The 22,104-nt window shown below is 34.5% G+C and overlaps 1 protein-coding gene across 3 annotated transcripts in view; it reads right to left on the bottom strand.

The window, feature by feature from the left end:
• The window catches only part of Ptr (Patched-related), a 38,676-nt gene extending 26,136 nt beyond the window's left edge, over window positions 1-12,540 (bottom strand). Inside the window, exon 1 of one of the 3 annotated variants that reach the window (XM_053770002.2) lies at window positions 12,377-12,540. The gene's annotated coding sequence lies outside the window, so the exon portion shown is untranslated. The remainder of the gene's footprint in view (window positions 1-12,376) is intronic. The other 2 variants (XM_053770005.2, XM_053770003.2) reach the window with 2 other exon arrangements.
• Between the last annotated feature and the right edge of the window lie 9,564 nt (window positions 12,541-22,104).

The raw sequence follows: 22,104 nt of genomic DNA on the forward strand, positions 1-22,104 counted from the left end.
AATTCTCGGTAGATGACTAGGTTGCGTACGATCATTACGACAACGATGGTTATCTCAACTGTGTTAGTAAAAGTTACCCATCAGTTTAGAATGATCCAATTAAACTTGAAGACGTTATAAAAATGTATGGATAAAACGTTGGATTCGGGTTTATTGTTATGATGATCTATTATTTTATGTTTTAATGATCTTCAAAATAATTAATTATTGACATTTGATTTCAAATTATACTAACAAGTTGTATGCAAGTAGTTCCACTAGCTATCTACACAGTACACTCGACTAATCGGAATGGCCGAAATGGTCAATAACAAATTGTATTATTTATTAGATACTCAGTATATTACAGTATATTAGATACTCAGATAAATACCTATAATTAGAGCTAACCGCCTTTTACGTGTAATATTAATAAACATAAGATACCTTTGGTACATAATCCTATATTATATAATGGACGTGTCGTGTCACTACTAATAAATGCCCAATACTTAGGTGAGTTGCACTAGTCAATTTTGACGTTGACTTTAACTTGCGTGCCGTAAACGCTTGAACAAAAAGGCGCATTGTGCGTTTTTCATCGCAAGTTGAAGTTAACGTCAAAGTTGACTGGTGCAACCACACTATCTTAGTCTGCAAATTTAAACGCGTAACTACCTACCACCTAATTGGCGTTATAAATGTTTGCTTATAATTCAAGCTGCCACACGACCTTCGAAATCAAGTTAAACTACTGATCACTACTTTGTAAAGATTAATATTTTTGTGGTATGCTGTTGCATGTTGCTGTGGCAAACATACTTTTCCTTGAGATATTACATTTTCAAATTGCACCTCATAGTTTTGAAGTTTCATGCGTGCCAATGGTATGACAACCGTAAGGATGACAAAGATCGTGTGATGTGGAGATAATAGGAAAACGGACGCAGGGCTACGCCTCTTTGTAGCATGATACATATCTATCTCAAAATATCTGGAAAAGAGACTGCAAAGTCTCTCTCATGTGAGAGAGACTTGCAGTCTCTCTTTTTTCAAATGGTTGTAAAGACACTTGACCGTAAGAATTTCTCAACTAGTCTGGTTTAACTTTGACATCCGCAAGATATTCATGGTAAGTATACCTATGTGTGTGACTCATGTTTCTTTCGGACAATCCAGTGGTGTCTGCAATATCCTAACCAAACTGGAAATGACAAAGTATACATCCTGTGGTATTTTAAGTCAACAACCGAATTCTTAATTATTTTAAGTCAACAACCGAATTCTTAAATAAACAAAAGTTGGTAATATTTCTTTGACGGAGAAGCGGGAATTGGAAAGGCCAATTAACATCCGTTACCTATCTCACCTGAGCATTTACCTGTTTCTTCCCCAGCCGTTGAGCGTCAGAGCCCAGAGTCCGATACCCCTCTCTTTCAAATGAAGGATTTCATGGTTTCTTCGTCAGCCGTTAATCTTTGGAGCTCAGGGTACGCTTTCCCACTTTTTTATCTCCACTTCGCTGCAATAACTTACTCAAATAGTTTTTTACTCGCGGCATCGCCTAAATGAATTTTCTCCGGAAAAATTGTATTATAGGTATTTTCTTCTCCGTACCTACTCCTAACTATAATATATTCTAAATTTAAAGTTAAATGGGTTAAGCATAGTACCCCGATGAAGAATGGTCAAATCACCCTTTATATATAACCTATTAATAAAAATCACCCTTTTTAAATTTGTTACCTCTGATGCTGTGATTTCAGTCGATAGATATTATGGGTATGGACTGGTAAGTATGTGATAACTATTTAGTTTTATATGAAACTAATTATCTGTAGCGGAATTAAATGGTGCATTTACAATGAGATGTCCGGGATATGATCTTCCGCATACATCAGTACGATACAGGTTATGGAAATAGGAAGGTTGATGTGTTTTATTGGCTTCTTTGTAATATTTTACCCTTTTTTATTTCCTTATAATTTTCACAAATATGAATTGTAAAATTTACATTAAACATCTTCATATCGCCCCTTGTTTCTTCAATTTTTAGGTAATCGCTTTCAATTTCCGATTCTTTTCTATATTTATCGAAGATAGCAAGGGCGGAGTGAAGGAGAATAGTTGGACGGATCCGGGCGTTGCTCAATAGCAGTGGAAAAACAGGAAAAACGCTTAGATAAGAGAGAGTATGTTTAAGTAGGAATGAATAGAATATCGACATTTTTAATCCACGTGAACAATTCGAGTAGTCGTTTTAATATTTCTGGTTTTATTTAATGAAAGTCTTATTTGTAAACAATAATGTTGCCTTGAAAAATAATCTGATAACGGCGCACTGGAGCGATCGATTGGAGCCGACAAACCTTGAACGAAATTGACGAACATTAATGTGGGCACAACAATTTCGTCCCTAGTGGTTGATTTCAAAATACTCCACCTACTTCAGAATAGCAGTAAACATGATCTTATCCTTATGTGTAAGCCTTACGCCTCTCGGTTATGTGTGCCGGGCTGCGCCTGCGCAAGACAGGCGGTTACGGCACGCATTCTAGTGCTGTTTCCGCTTGCAGTAACTTCTTCAATTTCCGTCACCATTGTCGCGAAATCCAAATTATAGTTGTTGATGTATGGTGATTGTAAATTGCACATTTTATTCTATAGCTTGTCAGGAATTACAGATGTTAAAAGTGAGTTTTTTGTTGTGGTAATTTTTTTGCGTAACGTTCTCTTTGTTAGCAAGGAAACAAAAATCAATAATGTTAGCAGAACCGATTTATTAAAGTCGTCAATTTTTTGTCTTTGATTGAATTATGGGTGAGTTGCACCAATTGACGTTGACTTTAACCAGCGCGTCGCCGACATTTGAACATGGCGTCGAATGACGAGGTGAGCCGACCCCATATAAAATAGTACAAAGCTAGGCAAAGAGAGATAGAGAGAGAAATTAACGATTAAATTAAATATTTTGTCATTATAATTCAGATACTGTACTTGATGGGTCACTTCAAAGTACTTTATTTCATTTTGGGACAATATACTTATGAAACCAATCACCCACCCAATGCAATTACAAAATCGTATTAAAAGCAAACTAACTTCATTAAACTAATCGGACCAAGACCACCGGCTATAGCTTCACAATTGCACGTTACACATACAAATTAGTTTTAATTAGTCATACGTATACATGCTTAGTGGAGTGCAGCAAAACACGTGCTGATTTTAAGGGCTAATGTTTGCGGGTGGGGGTTCGCTGGGAAGGTCACGAAAAGTGGGAGGTGGACGATAGTGTTGCAACCGTTCTGCTAGGACGCCTGCACTTGCGACACGGTGACGTAATTCGGACGCTACGCGTACGATTACTTAGCGACCAATAACTGGTGTATACCGATGATCATTTTAGCCAGATAGATGACCCAGCTGTGGGATACACAATCAGCGTTGTGTATCCCGCTGCTGGGTCATCTATCCCTTTCTTTTCGACGCAGTTGGGTCATTCTTTTTTAAATTTGTTGAGGTCCCGCCATCTCCTGCTTGGTCTACTTTCCCTCCGCATCCGTCACAATTGTGACTAATTTTTTCCACCGTGTTAACATGTACCACATAAGTATACCCCGCTCAGATTAATTTTAACCATTGAATAATAAATTCATACGGATAAACGATATCATCAGTTAATTTGATCTTACGACCTTTCTCTTTAATATAGACTATGTAATAGGCTGCTACTTTCAAACTTCGATCAGAAGAGAGTTACAAGTTTAACGTGTTTGTATATCTGTATATCTTAGGTACTGGTGCATCGAAGCTTCCAGATCCGAGTTTAATCTTGTTTTTTTCTGTGTAAAATTTTAATATATAATTCAATGGTGTAGGTGTTTCAATTACAAGCTTTTATTTAACTTACCTAGTTTAGTGAATCAAATCTTGCAAGTTAAATTTGACTCATTACCCGGGGCGCGAAGATGAATTGATTTTTTTATTTATATTAACTTAAAACACATTGGGCAATCTTATGCTGTATTTTACGTCTACGTTCATACGATAAACATAAACACACATATAAGGATAGCTACGCTAATAAAATAAGTTCAAGTATTGTTCATTAATTCATCTCGACGATAGTGACGACCTCGGTGGCGAAGTGGTAAAGTGCTTGCTTCTGAACCGAGAGGTCCCGTGTTCGATCCCCGGTCGGGTCATGAAAATGATCTTTTTCTGATTAGCCCGGGTCTTGGATGTTTATCTATATATGTTATAAAATATAGTATCATTGAGTTAGTATATTATTTATTTATTTATTATTATTATCAATCGGTACGAGGTAAAGCACAATAACAAAAAAAATTGAATCCGATGAACAATGTTAGAACTACATGTGTAATCTAACTATTGGGGAATAATAGAAATCTTGAAGTGGATAAGATGAAGAACAGAGGTGCCAATTTTTTTAAATCAACAAAATCTCTAATAGAGGATAAAAGATTGTATGGAAACCACTTAAGGTACATTTTTGCTCGGGCAAAGTCTGACACTGATACTAAATTATAATTCAGTGCGCCGAATCGTTTCCAGTAATTACAGTCAATTAAATCGATTAGATTTTTGCGAATTCGAACCGTTCACTTGAATTTAAAATAGCAGTTTACGTATTCTTGTTGTAAACCGGCCAAGTCGGTAACATATTATATGGTCAAGTTAGTTACATGCAGTTCGCCTTGTGTAGCTTTGAAATACTTAATTTATCATACTTAATGAATGAATTAAGTTTGTACTCAATTTTCTTGTTCTATCAATGCTTCACAACTAATTTATCATCCATTTTTGTTTATGAAAAATAGTATGTGATTGTAGTCATGATAGTAAGAAACAACAATAACAATAATATTGTGCTTTTTATTACAAGTATTTTGTTTGTTTTATTAATCTCACATATAATAATATAATTAACATTGTTGTAATTTCAATGTAAACAATAATAAATGTTTACAACAACAACTGAACTACAAGAATATTAATTATATAATTATATGTCAGATTATTAAAATACTTAAATCATTTCCATGCATTGGGAATAGCCAATTTTAAATTTTCGCGTGTCACGTGACGGTCATCGAAATACATTATTCTAACAAGAAACATTGTATCTTATGTTTAACACATAATGTAGTAATACGAGTACCTCTATGGTTTAACATTGTATCTCGATAGTGACGGTACTTGGCGAAGAAACAACAGGTTGGCGGTAGAACGATATTCTGCCGTGCAGTCTGAGCAGTAGCCCGCTTAATCGGTGACCGAGATTTAAAAAAATAAGTAGGCGTGTCATATTATCTATATATTATTTATATTTCATTGGTGGGAAAGAGTTTTTCAGGAACGTGCTTGATATTCTTTACGTGTTACTAAACAAATAGACTACAGGTTCCCCGAATTTCAAGGAATATAAGTAACTCATTTATTTTAAAATGCACCGTTTTTCCAAATACCTTACTCATTCAAAATGAAGGATTTAGGTCTAGGTATAGGCTTTTTAATCAAATTAGAAAGTAGATTTGATATATCTCTTTCAGTACCTAGTATGTATGTACATTAGTACCTATCATATACAAGGAACAAATATACGTACCTAACATAACAATGTTTTGCGGACGTCTGTGTGCTATCTAAATGAGATCTGTCATTATGGTCTATGCTTATCTTCTGATCAATGATGGAGTAAGCGACCATGAAATTGGGGTATAATCATGTTATTTTTGAGTTTGTTCAAATATTAGTTACCTTGTCTTTAACTTTAAATTATTAAATGCCATAAAAATATCTAATATATTTTTATATTTATTTGTATGCTGTCATTATCATTTTACTTAATAATTAAGTGCTTTAATTCGTCAAATTTTCGTCTATAGAAAAGATATAATTTCATATAGTTTAATGTCTAACTAGGTGAAGGAAGCCCGATACGTAAGGTACTACTTATACTTGCTATATATCTTGCTTTTTATTTATTGCGGCAGTTCGTCGTAGGCACTTCGTATATCTCTGTGCCAAATTTGAACAAAATTGGTCCAATAGTTTTTAAGTTAAAAAAAAAATACAAATGTTTCCACTTTAAATTTTTAAATTAGAGAACTTGCATCTCGCGACTTTGCACGAGCGTAAAAATTATATTTTTTTGTTCCCTTTTGAATTTGGGGATATCCTCTCGATGTGGTCCCCTACATTCCCTTAAGATCCTACATACCAAACATTAATTCCGGCTGATCCTTGTCAGTCAGTCAGCAACTTGTGGAAAATTGGTAAATTAGTACATATAAATCTTCTTATAAATATAAACCTATCATTCTACAGTCCATAGTGCACTAGAAATGCAAGCATAGAGAGAAGTTGATAAAAGCAGAAACTTTAGCCCAGGGCAGCGCATAAGATCTGGCGGCAGCATCTACGTCATCGACCACTCTGTAGTGGTCGTGGTTTTTCGATGATGTCTTCTCCGCTGTTGGTCCCCTGGGCTTAAGTCACTGCTTTCGAAATGGCTCTCCACTTTTCTCTGCTCTTGCTCTCTCTTTGCTCTCGCTGTCAAGAGTGGCCGGCTACGTACAAGTACAAACCTATTACGATTATGTACGAAATATTTTTTATTTTAGTTAAGACGAGTTGGTATAATTATATTGTTAAAGATGATAAATGGTTACACATTCTGTGTAAAATAAGTGGATTTGAAGCTTAATAACCGTGAAAGTTCACCTACATGCCTTGATGCCAAGAGGACCGTGGAGAGATTCATGAATAAAAATATTCGAAATTGCGTTAACATTTGCTTTGAATTTATACAAATAATTGTGTTTATAAAACTCAATCAACTAACAGTATTGCCGTTCAATGTGCCAACGCGAAAAATATTAGGTCTATGTAAGTAGCAATTTCTGAAAAGTACTAAGTATGTATAATTTATACATGATTTTTTATGTATTTTCGTACTTATTCTGTTTCGTATTGATATGGTACAATATGAACAGAAAAATATGTGTGTTACTACCTACCTTTTACTAAATAAATGTCGTTTCAAATTCGAAATGTGAGAAGTGATAGTGTTGATTTATCTTCAAATGAATAAAAAGTTGAAAAGTGAAAGTTTTGCATGCCTAGATCAAAAGTGAGATGTTTGTTTATGATTTTGATAAGGAACAACTGTTTTTAATAAAATTCAAATCATTAAAAAATACCCTATTTACTACTAGTTTCACACCAAAAATCACTACAGTCCTATGACGGAGTATCTGATTGATGTGATTTTTGATGTGAAAGAGAGACAAACGCACTCATATTTATATTAAGTACCTATTATTGTAATTAAAGATTGATTTTTTTACAAATATTCTCTCACGAATAAACTAATTTACTTATTTCTGTTAGTCGTTTTTTTAATAAAATCTAAAATGGTCCGTAATTATTTAATTGTATAAATTACTTGTGCGACTTAAAGAAGCAGTAAAGAGAGTATGCGGCCAGATTTAATTCATTTTCAAAATTAACTATTTTCCTCACGCAATGTTGCCATTATATAAATTATAAAGGACGCAATTATGATTGTAATGATGTATCTATTAGTTTTTAATTAGAAAAAGTAGGAATGAGTTTGGACCAAGGACCCCTTAAATTACCTTCTGTTTAAGATACTGAATCTTCACCAATTCCCTTTGTTTCAAAGGTGAATAAGTATTGACTAATATTGTAGTGAATAGAAGAGTATCACGATATCTTTAAAACTTTGCAAGAGTATGTATGATAAGTTTTTTAAGGAAAAGTCGAAAGAAGTTTCCTCCTGAATTAAATTATAGCTGCCTTTATTGATCGTGTATATTTTTATATAATATCGGCAGTTTACTCTTTAAACTTTAGCAAGCCGAAAGTCGTTCACCTTCAGGTTTGGAGTACGTCAGAGCGTAAAATAAATTTATAAGACTGGTAATTATTTCCTAGTGACAAATAGTTCCTGTTTCAGTTATATGATATCCATTTCGGTTTTCGGTTTGCGCAATCACGTATTCACTGTTTTTTTTTAGTCAGAAAAATAGAACGATGTGGTAAATATTTATGCTTTATTTATATAGGGATTTTTTTAACGGTGCACTAATTTTGTGAGCTGACACAGATGAGAGTCGGTATCCAAAGAAATCGATGTCAAATTATGACAAAAAGTATTGGCCTCCCATACAAATTGGGAGATCAAGACACCGGACTTTTCGATCTTATTTCATTGATTATTATTTATTTAAGAAAACTGTTGCGATGTACTGAGTATATTGTAAAATATTTTTTTTTTGGGTAATTAATAATACCTTGTATGGAACTGGACACTGTAGGAATTTTCACGTACGCGTAATGTTTACAAGATAAAAAAATAATTAAATTTTTGTTGTCAACTTCTATGAAGGTCATGGTGCATTTGATGAGTGACAAAAATTTATTCCATTCTATATGAAGAGTTGACTTCTAAAAATCATTCAAGATGATACTAAAAGAACTTAAAAGACTTCTTCTTGTCGAGTGTGTTATTGTTAACTCTGGTGTCTGGGATTTTATTCACGTTGCCTAAAGGTATCTGACATAACTTTACGACTACCTACCGACCTCTGTTAGTAAGTATTACTTTAAAGATTTCTGTGTGTTTTAAGTAGAGTATCTCCAAAAGAGACATTGATAATTTTCATCAGGATTTCCTCCTAACCTTGATCGACATCGATTCAGTTTACGAAACGTTATGACAGCTCAACTCCTATAAGCCAGCGTCAGTTTCTTATGCAAAGGTACGTGACAAGAGATCTAATGATATAGTATTGTTCGTTAATAGTGCGTTGTAGTTGTATAAAATTAAATCGTCAAGATTAACAAAGGTTACTTAAATAGGAGGACCGTTCGTCCGTCCTGTTTTCTAAAAAATAGGCGCCTTCTCATGTTACCTTCATTTTAAAAAATGTTGTGTCTCAACTATCTGATTAGTATTTTAGATTAACTTATAACTTACAAATCGACTCGACCTTTCAGGTATCTAGAAACATTCTAAAAAAAAATATTATGTCATATTTACTTTTATTGTTTTATATATTTCTCAAAATGACCGGTAACTGATACAAGAACTTGTCAGATGCGAAAAATTTCTACATCGAAGATTTTAAAAAATATATAGTTACAGGTAAAGCCACCTGTTTTGTAAAAAAGCAGGTAGTCGGCTATTGTAGCAATTCCTCGGGGTTTGAAATGTTTACCTCGACAACTCCCTGAGCCTAAGGCCACAAAAATTTAAAGCCACGTGAGACATATTACATGACATGATACAAAATAATTATGGGGATCTTTACGGGACTAATAAACGTAGTCGGGTCATCAGACGTCAGGTCATTTACTATCTAAATTCCAAATTTAATCAAATTAACAGACAGACTCTCTCATTTATAATAATAGAATGGATAGTAAGGAATTTGTTACTCATAGCGAGTCGTCTCTGGCGTTCTCTCATGGATTTTCTACTTCATATTTATACATTGATTACACAATTTACATCTTTATTCCTACACCTATCGAGCAATCATTCCAACACAAAAAAAATGTCATTCACCTTAAAAATGAATAGTGGAGTCGACGACCGATAAATAAAATAGTTTACTCGGATGCTGCATTAGGAAAGCTATGAAGAGCCGGATTCTCACGAACTTACCTACTTTCACTGAGATATAGGTGGGATAAAATGCATCATTTGTATCGTTGCAAGTGTAATGCGCAGCTAATATATTGACGTTTTGTCCCACGAAGTATCTTTACGCTCAGTCTTTTGTTCTGTCCCAAATTTATTTCATCTCAACTTACGCTGAGATATATCTTTGGTTCTTTGAAACAAATAGTTTATTACTGTTGTTATTTCAGAATAAAGGTCATGTAGGCGTTCAAGCACAGTTTTCAGAATAATTATTCTTGTCCTTGGCTTGTATCCCGATTTATTATTAATTATATAATTTATTTACTTTTCAAAATAAATAAAATATGAAATATATAATACATTACTTTGTCATCTTAATTAGTACAAATAAGCACAATTATGTATTAGCATTGAACTTCTTTTAAATTTATTATGATCGGGCCAGGTTTTCAGGCCACGATCAGAATGATCCGCGCATAGATTGTCTCGACATTCTTGAAGCTCGCGCTCTCACTGGATATCGTACAACAACGTAAAGGAAAGCGGTTTATCACGAAAGCAATACATTTGACTTGCATGTTAGATTACGAAGGAAAGTATTATAGCCGGTTACATAAACCTTGAAATCGTTGCATCAATTTTAGTCTTTAAATAAGTTAGAAATATGTTATGTAGATTTTTTTCACTTAGATTTTTATAATATTTTTATCGGAATAAAAAATCCCTTTTTGGGTTCAGTGTTTATTTTTTACAAATTTTAGTAGTCTTAACGCCAATGATACCAGCTCCAATTCCTCATGCGCTGATTGTAAAATTTAATTAAGTAATTAATTCAAAATCACATTTCGTAACTTCCATGCCACCAATGAGTGGCCTTTCAGTTTCTCGATTGGGCTCTGTCTACTCTTTAAGGGAAAAATATGCATATTTTGATTAAATACACTTTAATATTTGGCCGTAGCTAGCTTGGTTCAATACTCATCTAGCCTTAGGGAATCGAGCAAGAAATAATGACGCGGCTCACACAAAGGATATCCGTTGCACACAAAAAGAAAACCACACATTATGATCTACGTATTTTGTTCTTACAAATAGGTTGAATATGATGTTCATTTGCATAATTTGAATAAGAAAATTAAAAAAAATATTGATTTTAGTCGCTTGTTACATATTTGCTTAGCATATTTGAGTATCGAAATAGGTATATCATAATTCGGAGTTAAAGAAAAAATAATCCCTAATTCTAAAGGGCCTTGGAAGGTAGCTTAGCAACATTTTTTTTTAAATATTGTTTCATTTCACAAGAACTTTTAAAGATTTTAATTAAATATTTAGGTACACTGACATCATTAACAAATTACAACGTAAATTAATTATGTGCAATAATGGGTTAATCATATTTCAATATTTAAAGTTGTGTCAAAACTCTGAACTGTTTAATTAGGTAAGTCATACATAGATTACGCCCTCATTAGATAATAATAGATGTACATATAATTTTAATAAAGTAGCCACGTATATGATTGTCTATTTTCTGACAATAATTATGCTTAGAAATATGTTAATAGGAACTTAATTTTGGGTTAAATGAATGCGCATTAGTTTTACACGAAAACAAAATGAGGGTAGAAATAAAGACTGGGTACAGAACTGTAACCTTTGTGTTACATTTCTACTCTACAGAGTAGACACAATAGTAGAGTAACAATTTTCATGAGTCCTTCCTTTTCCACGTTCTGTTACATTTAATAGAAAAAATATGAAATAAAACTTTTAACACATGTTAATTTAATACATATTACTGATAGTGGTGTTAACAATAGCAAATTTCCACGCCGCTTACCTAATTAGGCGACACAACACTTCTGAAAACCGTAGCACCAACAATACAATATCAGAACTCCGCCTATTCGTGTAACAATACTATATGTATAGAGCTGTTTCAATTGAGTTTCAAATGTGCTGAAATCAATAGAGCGTTAACGTGAAATTAATTTCGATTAGTTTTCAGTTTCATTTTTTACTTATGTCTATTTGAGATTTGTGCACACATAAAATATTTAATATGTGGTAGTTTTTTTTGTACTACTCACTTTAAGAAACTTGGAATGGAAATGCCACATGCAGCATGCTTTTCATCAAAATTCGTATGCTTATAATTCAAAATAGACCAAACGGGAAAGTATACCCATCGTTCCGGAGGGATATTATTGTTCCCTTGGTTTGATGGATTTCCTTGAAATTACATTCATGTCACTATATTTTTAAAAATATAGTTTGTTCATTATATGTTCATACATTTTTGTAAAGTTTGTACCTTACAGTTTTCCTTAAAATTAATTAATTGCATTGAAGTCTTTTGTTTCAAAACAATTTTTTTAAAACTACATCTCAGTATGTTGTATGTTTGAGTAGTATTGCACAATTCCAGTTAAAATAGCCATTAATATTCATTCTTGAAGGCTATGCTTATCTTGAATATCTTAAAGTTTCTAGTTTTCAAACTTTGTTAACAACTTTACTATTCGTGTCAGTCTCCCATAAAGTTTATAAAATATAAATAATAAAATGCGAAAGTGTAAAGCCGCACAGCAATGTATGTTGTAATTAGGGTAGAGCTACGAAACTGCACCTTACAATCGCCGCGACGGCTGTAGCAATATGCGAAGACCAAAATATTAAATAGAAAATTACCTTTGAATTTATTTGTGGGCCTGTCACTAACCAATCCTTCACAAATGCGTTCCAAAACACTGGTATCACGTATCACAAAGTTGTTTCACCTAAGCACTGTATTCGAAAACATTTTAAATTTGAAAATCGATCGTGTTCGAAAGTCGGGTTGCGCGAGCGCAGTCAGCGTGCGGTGCTCGCTCCGAGGTACAACGACTAGTGGTGCGCCGGAGCACCCCACTCCTCTGCGCTGCTCAAACTGCTAGCACCAGACATTTAACACTAAAGTACGCGAGATAAGGACCTCGCTTCCCGCTGTGAGGGCTCTAGGCCCTAATCCTTTGTGTTAAGCTACAGACACGAGATGTCACACGAGAGTCACAAGAACCTTGTCACAGTTTTTATCACCGCATTGTCAGAATTCTCAGTTCTTCGTATCTTCAATGACCATTACAACACGTAGATATTTATAGTTACAATTAACGTTTTTTGTAAAGGATCTGGTTATAAATTAAAGCGTATAAGTATATACCAATCTGAATGAAACTGTTAATTAAGATGATGAAGAACTTATAACGTTGAGATGAAAATAAAATATTTTTTGTTTAAAATTAAATTCTTTTTAATTTTCATTGGATTCTCTGGGTCTTTATGTAATGTTACATATATATTACATAATTACCCTGACTGGACCAACCTGAATGATTAAGTACCATGCGTTTTATAGCCTTGTTATGACATACAACAAACATCTTTATCCAAGTTCCTTTTATTTTTTTTTCAAAATACACTAAAGGTACATAAAACAAGAACACAGAGTACATTCGTCACAGAAAATAGGTAGCATGTGTAAATTATCCACAGTTCTATTTTATGAAAGAAATTCGTTACATATTAATTTCGACTATTGTCAATTCGTCATATTGATTTTTCCGGACATAAAGAAAGAAAATAAAACGCTGAATAAAATTATTTTCAACCACGGCAATATTATATAAAAAAAATAATTAAAAAATCCAAATTATGATCGCCGAATCAAATAATATAAGTATAAAATATACAACAATCGTCTACATATAAAGTAAAAAAAAATCATATAAAGAAAAATAAAGATAACTTTATGGGTAGAAAATTCCCAAAAATATTACACCAAAAAGCCATGTGCACTCTTTTCAAAGAAACAAAAGCACCGCAGATATATAGCATGCACGTGATCAAGGACCTGTTGGATACCCGATACCCTTTTGTTCTAGTGTTACTGTGGGTGGTTCTTCATTTTTTTCGGTTACATACGAGAGGATACAGAATTCATTACTTGTAAGCAACTATCCCCCAGTAAAAAGTTGCTCGTATAAATGTACCTAAATAACGATTACTTAAAAATGCTTTAATGTGTTATGCAATATATATTAACGCATTTTTAGATATAATCGTTTTACTTTATTGTGGCGTATGGTTCCGCCCTAGAATATGACCACTCAATATCCTCCCGTGGTTGTCGTACGAGGCGACTAAGGGACACACAGCCTAGGCAGCTGATAAGCAAGAATAGCATTCCCAAGGAGAGCTGACGTCAGGCAGGCGGTCGGTTGTAAAATCACAGCCGAATCTTTAAAATTTTAAGAGCTTTTTTTACGCTGACCACTAGCTTCGCAGCTTAACAACCTCAAACGCAACCACATTTTCTTAGATATGCACCTTTTTGACGAATATCAAAAAGTCAAGAAAGTAATAAAAGTTAATCCATTATGTTAACTAACTTGATGAGATCTGAAATAAAGTTTTGCCATTGCCGGCCGACCAAGTCTTCAAATAATGTACGTAATAATCACCAGTGAACTTTGACGTTTACTTTAACCTGCCCGTTGTCCCTTAGCTACTTTACAATTTTCTGCCAAAGTTGACTGGTGTGAAGGTTTCTTTTTATTACTGGGATTAAAGATTGCGCTGAACGATTTTATTTGGCACATGCCACTAGATTGTAAAGGTGGTCACATACATAACGATTTCGACAAAGAATGGCAAGAGAACACAAAGCATAGGAATGCGTGGAAGAAGTTAGGGAAGGCTTTTGCCCAGCAGTGGGACTCAAACAGCTAATAAAAAAAAATTGCAGACATTTATCAATGCTTTCTCCAAATTGTCATTGATCGTCTCCGGTTATTAAGATATAAGCGAGCTATAAAAGCATTTATCACCACTCGATACCATTGATTCAAAAGTACTATTATTTCCTGGTTGCGCCAGCGCAAGTACCACACGGGTGATTGGTCCTACAATTCTGGAACCATTTCACCTTCACCTATGCGATCCACTAAATCTACCTGTAACTTTCCAATTTGTGTTGATTTAAAAGTAGGGTGAATACTTCCTCACGGGTTCAAATAACGCGGTGAAACGTTTTTCGAACTGATCCGCAATAGGTATGTGCGCCTGTCCATAGTAATCGTCAACACACTTGCTATATATGGGGTCCTGGCTTTGAATAGCACCTACTCGGTTCGAGTATGCGATAATTTAAGACCAGAGGGTTCATCCGGTTCTACTGGTACATTGTTTAAATTCAGGTACTCGGGTCTCGATGTCGACTTTTTTGACAAATACTACTTACTACATTATATAGTACCTTTGGCGAACTCGGTATAAGTGTAGTAGTTATCATATCATACACGTTCGTTATGAAGGTCCTGGGTTCGATTCCAAAGCGGGAAATTATTTGTCACTGTGATCACGAATAGTCTATTGTTCTGGGTGTTTGAATCCATCGTACCCGCGATACGAACTTAGTGTTAGCTGTTGAGTGTTGTCCTTTCATTATTATTTATTTATTACTAGCGACCCGTCTCGGCTTCACTCGGGTGGCAGATTGTAAAATCACAGCCGAAGCCTAAATTTAAAAAAATAAGTTTATTTTTTGTGCTGAATGCGGGCTTCCCGGTATCACAGCGCCGAACGCAACCGGGAACATGTAACATGCATAACATAATTCAATTAATGCGTGAGTACCACATATAGACTCGGCACATATAGACTCTTTCAACATGCAAATATGATTTCAACAATCGAACTAACAGCTGAATCTAGAGTACATACCTATGCAATAGAAGTTGCGTTGTAAATCGTTTGTCAAATGAAAACAATACATAATACCTATAAAATCACAAACTATAATCCAAGTACCTACATTACAATGAGGAAATGTGACCACAGATGGTCAAGTGGCCATTTCGCCGTAATCTCAATAAACCTGACCTTTCCACTTGGTGAAGCGGTTTGGAGACAAGCATCGCCGCCTCTGAGAGAGGAATGGACTAATGTAGACTTTAATGACTAAATTGCTGAACATTTGTCTGGGTTCGAACACCCACTCCACTTGAAATGGGAAGTTAAATCTTATAACACGTTATGATGGCGTATACGATTTTTTTTTATTGAACAATTTACGTTTGTATTTGGAATTGTCATTTATTCCTGAATGCGATTATGTTCGGCAAAAATTGTTTAATGCCTTTTTTTGCAAGCTTTCATTTAACTTGCAATGTAAGATGGTAATGGGTGGAATCTTGTAGCTCAATTTTGAAGCAGATAGTCTTCAACCGATAGAGCTGAAATGTTGTAGACACGCTCCAGTCCAGGATCAACTACCAAGGAGGGACTCCTCATCCACATGATTTTTTTGTCACACGTTGAATCAAATAACTACTCTCTGACGACGAAGAAAAGCTAGTGGCAAAAATAACATTTTAATATTTAAAAAATGTATACAAGTTACCTATGTTCGAAAACGCGAAATGTCTCTTTTACCGTCGTGTGACGGCGAGAGAACTGTTTCGTCAGGCGATTTCCATGCCCCGAGAATGCCCTTGGGAGTTCAGAGGCTACGCTTAACATGATCATAAATTCAGTGGAGCTTGTTTACTTAACATACGTATACATTGTTGAATTCCTTTAGTGTCTCTTACAAAAAATCCGATATTTCAAGAAAGCGATTACATGACAACAACATGGAAAAAAATGGTTCATTTTCGTTTAAGTGTCTCTTTGAAACACCATATTTATAAAAACTAAATTAAACATTTAAGAAACTGCCCTCCGAAGTTGCTAACATCAACTCATGTCCTAGAAAAAAGCTGATGATTTCCAAACGGTTGCACATTATACAAATATAGCTAAGAACATTTATTAAAATTCTCTTTCAAATAAAAAAAAATCTAGGTAAATCAAAATCATTTCATCATCAGTTCAGCCGTTTGGCTGCTACAATGCCACGGACAGATCTGTCTGACACAACTCCCCTCCGTGTATTGTCCGGAACAGAACTACTGACTTCATTATTCTAAGTTTAGGTTATAGAAAGTTGAGGCAGATAGACATATTGAAATATAGAAAACTGGAGAAAAGCTGTTCTCATTATGTCGATATACAAAGTTATCAGAGCAAAGAGTTTCTACATTCAATAACAAGTATAATATGTCTACTATTAAATAAAATAGAAACAACATCTGATATCTTCATCCTTCATCATGTTAAAATTATAAATTAGGTACTTTTTCGTAATATATGATGATTATGAACTCTGAAGATAAAGTGCTTACCAAATTTTGGAGACCAAATATTGCTGCCCAAATTATTATTTTGGTAATCTGTGCATATAATCACATTGCTGATCATGATTGCGTATCATAAATTTTTGTTGAACAAGAATTACGGCTTGATTTGTTTTGTTGCCAAACAATATTTTTTGCTTACCAAATTTTAAAATGGCGTACCAAATAATTAAGTGATTCACTTTTTTACACTGCACCTATTTTTTGAGCAGATAGAGATATTGAAACCATGGAATAAGTGGTACTCCTTATTGAAACTCAGCCCAAAATCTAGCTAAAAGTGGCCTTCGAATATCGCGATTCTGGGCTCTGTTAGTCTAATCAGCAAGGGACAAAGAATTGATACCTACTGCATCTGTATCGTGTAATATGCGCTTTACGAGAAGAAAACTGGAGCGCAGCGGTGTACAGTTGCTTTTAAATTTCATAGAAGTATATTTATAGCCATAAATGGAGCAAATAAAAGCAATGCTTGGAACGGACCGTTTATTGGTTAACATTCAGACAGAAATTAGAAGGAAAATAATTTTAATTTATATATCCGCACTACTAATTCGATTAATTGACATTATTTAGTGTGCGCTTTGACTTTCGTATACTCATATGTCTATGATTCTATGCTGCGCGTCCGATTCCACGGGACCATCGATAAAATTAATACGATCTGATCAATAGATTAGTTCTATGTAGAACTTAGTTAATATGCAAATATGAGCCTTACTATACGAAATGACGAGTAGGTACCATAGGATTTTAGTAAAAAAGGTCATTATTATATGATGATTCCGTACAACGGGGCCCCTTAATCTTGAAAGCCCTGGTCGAGGGCGCCGTAATTTCTAGCCGTCCATAGCTACGCCCCTATGAGTTTAATTAATTATTTAATCACTATTTACTGTATAGTACTACGTAAGTAGGTAAGAATTGCCTAACTAAATGATTGTGTGTTTTCCGGGATCACCGCCTACGTCTCATCACCATGTTATATCATCGTCTCATTATATGACTCGAGATGCGGTCAGAATGGAATTTTATAACAGTTTTTATTTGCATACCAATTACCTAAACCGGGATGAAATTGTCTATTTCGAGAACATTCTCATATGAAAATATACAGCAGTTGATGTTGTTTAGTTGGTAGGAAATGAATGGTATAAGATAGTTCTCAGAATTTCGTAAAATGTAGAACACATCGCAATAGTTTCATTGCAATATCCAACAGTGAAAGTCATCTAGGAAAATCCTGTGTGGGTTAATTAGATGATCGAAATGTCGACACAAATGGCACTATTAAGAGATTATATTTAATTTTTATGCTTTTTTATATAAGCAAACAGGCGGTGTGTGGCCCTAGCATAGGACCACTCCATTCTTCCCGTGAATTTCGTACGAGGCGACTAAGGATCACATGGCCTTAATAGCTGATAGGAAACAATAACATTCCCAAAAAGGTTGACGTCAGGCAGGCGGCCGGTTGTAAAATTTTTAAAATATTAATTTCATACTTCCCGCGAATCCTGGGCTTTGGGCGTCACAGCTTCAAATGCAACCGAGTACACGCAAGGATGCATGCAAACAGACATGCAGTCCATATGATAGAAAGATGACGTCACCGCAGCCTATGTACGCCTGCAACACTAGGGTGTGCCCTAGTGTTGCAGGCGCACAAGGCGTTGTCGGCCCTGATTAAATCAATTGAATTTTTGATATTTTTATCAATTGATTTCTATAAATTCGCAGCAGGGTTAGCGTTAATTTATGTAAAATTATTTATTGACTAGTTTGGTGTGAATAACTTTTACATGCAAGGTCATCGCACCGTCTCGACATCGCAGGAGGGAAACATGGCTTTTCCTTATCTCTACTAAAACTTGGTGTAAAACACAAGGTTTTCAAGGATTTCCTTATTATTTTCCTCACCATTAAAAAATACTGTATAGTTGAAACTTTTATTTTGAGTTATAGTATAAATTTCTGAATACTATGTGTATACCTTGTGATAAGTGATAAGATAGCATGAATTTCAGTTAATGCGCTTCGTGCTCTATTCTTAACTTTGACTTGTCTGTCATTGGATCGTATCGAAAATATCGTGCCAATATCCAGTTTTGACTTTTTTAATTCTTTAGCCAGATCTACATATTGGCCTAACGGCGCGGGCTACTGATTTCTGTAAACGTGCTTATGTGTTGGACAAAAAACAGGAGCTACAAATGAAAACTAAGCAATGCACGCAAATTAGCCCTGATGTTGAGCCAATATGTAACACAGGCTTAATTTTCTGGTTAAACACTTATTTTCCTTGCCCTTATTTAAGTTACGTCGGTTTTGGAAGCGGTGGCGAACTGATAAATGGCCTTTTGAATCGAGCATCGTGGAAGAAAGAGAGGCAAGTACCAAGTAATGGAACAAGGATGGCTATAACTATTTTTTAAGATACATTGCATGTTGGAACATAGTTGGTGACGCGTATTCGATTGCCCATGCCTCGGCCGCCATTTGCATCCAAGCGTAAAACGTTTCGTCACATCGACATCGTTCGCAAATTCGGCAATGCTTTCTTGAAATTTTGCATCTTGCGTCTTATATTAAATCATGTGCTTTTTGTGTATGTTAATGCAAATTTGATATAATATTTCAATATACCACGGTCACAGAAGGCGATGATTTATCCTTTCTGCTCTTCTACGAGCTGCTCTTCTTCTGAGAAGAATAGGTACTCGTACCTACTTTAAAATTTTTTATTGGTTCAGTACGACAAGCTTGCACAAGCTATACAGATTGTACATAGCATGGCTGTGATAGTAAATTCCGATTTTAGTGTTTATAATATTTTTTTGTTTAGAAAAAAAGCGAAGCTGAAGCGGTAGTGGTATATAGTTAAGACGTTGATCGAAAGGTCCTAGTTTTGAATCCCACTCGTGAGTTTCTATACCAATCTGACTCATATATGTATATTTTCAACGACCACAACTAGTTCCTGGTGAAGGAAAACTTCGTGAGGAAATCTACACACTGGTTGATTATTAACTTGTGTATGTGTGCCAAACCACTCCATTAATAATGCCAAGAAAGTTGTTGTGGGTGTTTAATACCATATAATGACCACAACCCACAACCATAAGGAATACGACTGTGAAGAATAGGAAAAAAAGAAAATATTTTTTTAATTCTAAAGGCTAAAGAGGCATGATTCTGATGTTATATTGTACAATACAGTTGCTTTACACACACATTGTTACAAAATATAATAAGTCTCCGGCATTGGACTAACTAAAATGCTCATCGGCAATCCACGATAATGAAATCGCTGCACTTATATTACAGCTTTGTGCAGGTGCATCCGTTGCATGTTTTGATATAATTTTCTTCAAAACAGAAAAAAATATTGTCAAAAAATGTTGCTATTTGTTTGCTTTTAAAGCGTCAAGGATAACCATTTGACGTAATTACAATCAAGTTTCACGTCATAAATACTTTCTCTGCAGTATCTCATCAACAGTCTCCATCAGAGATGGGTTCACTCCTATTATATCTGGTTATGGATGAGTATACTCCCAGTATATTTGTCAGTTTCATCGCAAACAGTCCGACGCAAATCCATATAGTAGCTAGGTTTGCTTTTTGGCAAGTGGTCAAATACTGGACGTAAACCACAGACAATGGAACCTAGCGTAAACCCATCTATAGTCTCCATATTTTATGCAGGTACAGAGTTCGTTCACAGCGCACTAGATGTGACCGATTTGATCGTAACCAAAGCGGACATGACCAATTGCCAGGACCCCTAGGGAGCACGTGTGGATCCATGTACCATCGAAGACGTAGTACGCTACGATCCTTCTAGAACAAATTCCCACGTGGGGCCAATTGGAAAATGAGATATATTGAACACAATGCTTGTTATTTTTATTTTTACTGCTTTACTTGCCAGTAGTTTTACAATTTTGCTAAGGTATATATAATTGAAATCATGAATTACACTGAACTGAAATAATCCATACTCATACTTATTCAAAAATGTGTCTGTCAAGCGTTCACCCTGAACCGATTGGGCATGTAGTTCAAAACCAAATTCAATAATCTTGGATCCATATTTTCAAATCCAAGGTTTGATGTTGTTTTAAATGCGAAAAATTTGTCTGCTAAACAAAACTTCTTTAAATTATGCATAAAACCATATATGTATTTGGGTGTACACAGAAGGACATAACACCTTTTATCCCGGAAAAATATATTGTTGCCGTAGGAAATTCACGAGGTTAAAGCAGCGGGTAAAAGCTGATAAGCAGTATATATAAATAACACCTAAAAATATCAACAAGCTCCAGCGGTAAACGTAACTGTTGGGTTTATTTACCTTCTCATTTATTTGGAAATAGTGTTACAGACAAGTAAATGGACCATTCAGTTATGATTTAACTGTTTGTTGTTAAGTGTTTTTGTCTGAAACTGGGGCAGAACTTGTCACCTACTTAAAATTCAGTTAAGTACGGGTCAGACACATTTGGCCAGTTGACAGCTAACTAATAAATTTATTTTGTGTCTCTTTTATTGTTCATGACAGTGGATATCTATATAATTTTATATAGATACATTATTTTTTTTAGTTTTTTATTTTTTGTACATGATTATTGTTAAAGGATCACTTGTAAGTTAGTCCGTCCTACTAATACTACTGGTAATTTTTTTAAATAATGAACATTTCATTTTCCACTGGACATAAAAAAGGTAAATAAATATTTTATTCAAATATTTGATTTAATATTTGGCTAAATAAAAAAAATTTAGTTGTGTCATATATTAAATAAAAGGGCTTATTATGAAGATGCGCTCTTATTTTTATTGAAAATATGTTGTTTAAATTTCAATAATACTGTCATACAAAAACTCATATGGAGTACAAGAGCGTGACACCCCTGGCGTTACTGGCGACGACGCCCCCTGATCTCCGAAACTACTGAGCCTAAAAATTTGGAAAAAAAACTGAATATTATTTTTAGGAATATAAATTATTGCTTGCAGATTACAGGAAAAGCTTTAAAAATTCTTAAAATTGTACGTAACCCTATTTGCGAATTCAACTCTTTTTATATAATTCGCATAATCAATAAATCTAATTTCTAAATCTAATTGTTACGT

The sequence above is a fragment of the Plodia interpunctella genome, chromosome 3, assembly GCF_027563975.2.
Source record: "Plodia interpunctella isolate USDA-ARS_2022_Savannah chromosome 3, ilPloInte3.2, whole genome shotgun sequence".
NCBI lineage: Eukaryota > Metazoa > Arthropoda > Insecta > Lepidoptera > Pyralidae > Plodia > Plodia interpunctella.